At 17.2% G+C, this 2,850-nt stretch overlaps 1 protein-coding gene across 1 annotated transcript in view; it reads right to left on the bottom strand.

The window, feature by feature from the left end:
• Positions 1 to 2,850, bottom strand: part of LOC102671944 (proto-oncogene tyrosine-protein kinase receptor Ret) — a 200,808-nt gene that overhangs the window by 196,445 nt on the left and 1,513 nt on the right. The gene's annotated exons all lie outside the window — the stretch shown is intronic.

The raw sequence follows: 2,850 nt of genomic DNA, 5'->3' as shown, positions 1-2,850 counted from the left end.
TTTTTTTTTTTTTTTTCATATTAATGATTCATTGACTTAATGAGGGAGAGAATATGAAATAGCAAATTATTTTAATTACAAATATACGCAATCCCTCCTGAATAATGATTATTCAAAAAAAATTTTAAAAATAGAAAGAACAATTAAAATACAAACAATTAATTACAAAATCAAAACAAAACTGCAGTACTCGAGTTAAATTAAAAATTGTAATTATATTTAAGTTATTATATATATATGCTTCGATAGAAATAATTATTATAAATAATATTTTACTTATTCTATTTATTTTCAAAAATATTGAATTAAATTATTTAAAAATATTATAATTCTAAAAGATCGGTATAAATTTTGAACAATAGAAATAAAAAAATAAACTTTAGATTTAACATTTTCTATATGAATATTTATTAATTTATTAATAAATTAAACACATTTAACTTACCAATTGCCAATAATACAATGCTAAATATGAAAATAGAAGAAAACCAGATAAAAGCATTTAGTGTGCAATATGCATACTTTGAATAGTGATAATAAATATTGATTAGAAATTAAAAAAAATTCTTGTGAAAAAACGATTAACATTTGCGATTTTTCATAAAAGCAACTGAATATTTTATAAAGAATTAAAACTTTATAGATATTAAAATCAGACAGTTGATAACTTTTTACAACGAAGATAGTTGTATTAATATTAGTATAATATAATATTAGTATAATATATTTAATTTTTAGTATTAAAACTTTTAAATTAATATTTCGAAAATCAAATATACGTATACATAATAATTAAAAATTGTTTAATTCATTCAAATGCTAAAATTTTTAATCATCGAAAAATCATAATTTATTATGGCGTATGTACTACAAAATTTATTTTGTATTTAGCACCAAACAAATATCAGATTATATAGGCTTGGCTTGTTTTTACTATAAATTTAATGTCAATGTTTGATATAAAATTTTATTTATTTTTTTGAATCGATAAAATCCTTCTAAATATTGTTTTTATGCAAAATAAAATTTTTTTTTAAAATTTCAAAAATTTCAATAATTATGAATTAAATCATCATTATAGGTAATGAAAAATGAATTTTATATGATAATCTAAAATAAAAAATCATAAATAGATTTTGTTTAACGAGACATCATTAGACATCACTGTTCACAATATTGATGCAAAGAAAATTTAAATCATTATTATTGGCTGCATACGATCTAATATCATACTAATAATTATGAAATCTAGAAGTAACAAAATCTACTAATTGTTCCCAATAATAACTCTTTAATTTAGATTATAAAATTCAAAGAAAAAAAATCACAATTTAATTAAGATGTGAACTAAATTTTTTCTCACAATAAATTTGTGAGATCGATCATTATTTTTTCATTGAATTCTAAATATTTTATATTGTATGAATTATATATATATACTGCTTCAAAATATGATTTTATGTGATTTTCATTTATTTAGATCATTACAATATTATTTAATACATGTTTATATATACATTTTAAAATATTTTGATAAATTTATTGACTCAAAATCACCGCATATCATGGTGGGATCCGAAAGTTATCGAAAAAATGACATTGTTGATAACAATTTCAATTGAAATATTGTATTTTTTTGTAATAAAACTTTTGTTTTTCACAAAAATCGAAAAGAATATATTTCTATACCTAGTATATTAAAATATTATATTTTTAATATAATGACAAAATATAGTATAATATGATTTTCTAATAAATTTTTTTTTATAAATATTCAAAATTTAATTACATCAAAATCAAAATTTAACTATTGTAAAAATAGAATTTCTATAAGCATAATTTATTTTACCACTTATATTCCATTCATAAAAGTTAGATGCATATCATACGCTTACGATTAAGTACAACGTCCGCGCATAAACTTTTATTTGTATTTGATTTTTGTTGTATTGTTTTATTTGTATTTGTATATGATTTGATTTTTTATAAGTATTAAATATTTGGATTAAAATGGAATTTTTTGAATTATAATTGGAACAAGATGAGAAGCATATTCGTATATGTTCATAATATGTTCATACAATAATAGCTTATTATTTTAATTATAAAAATTATTTTTCTATGATTTCTTAATTTTGATTAAATTTATTATCTTATGTCAAAGGAGAGTATTAATATATTTGAAAAATTAATCATGAAATATCATATATCATATATATTCAGAAAAGTTCTCTTTTTTTATTGAAAAGTCATTTTCTTAATCAGATATAATACATGTAATTATAGATGATGAAGCTTTAAAAAAAATATTAAAAGCAATAATTACCGATTATATAGAGATCAAAAAATGTTTTCACAATTTTATATTCAAAATTAAATATTCAAAAATTTAGAATATTTTATTCAATGAAACAATAGATTTGATTAGCAATATCTTGTTTGTATAACTTATTACATGATAAGTATCTTAATAATAATATTTTTCAATAAAAAATTAAGAAAGTATGTATCTTAGAAAGTATTATACTAGAAATATATTTTTTTTATATTATTTTTATATTTTATTTTTTACATTATTTTTGGCAAAATCAAAAGAATTTCAAAATATATAATAAATTTCTATCTTATTTTAATATTCTGCAAGGATTAATACAAAAAAAATTATATTGTAAGAAATATAACAATATAAATTATAAAAAAAATATTATAAATTATCTTCATATTATTAAAAGTTATATTATATATGAATATAAATATAATTAAATAATAATTATATGATTTTTGTAATTTATTTTTTTTTTATTCGATATTTCCATTTTCGTTTTAAAATATAATTTTTATAATTCTTAT

The sequence above is a fragment of the Apis dorsata genome, unplaced genomic scaffold (genome assembly GCF_000469605.1).
Source record: "Apis dorsata unplaced genomic scaffold, Apis dorsata 1.3 scaffold_225, whole genome shotgun sequence".
In the NCBI taxonomy this organism is placed as follows: domain Eukaryota; kingdom Metazoa; phylum Arthropoda; class Insecta; order Hymenoptera; family Apidae; genus Apis; species Apis dorsata.
The sequence above is the reverse complement of the archived record's forward strand: the minus strand, read 5'-3'. Positions and strand labels throughout refer to the sequence as shown.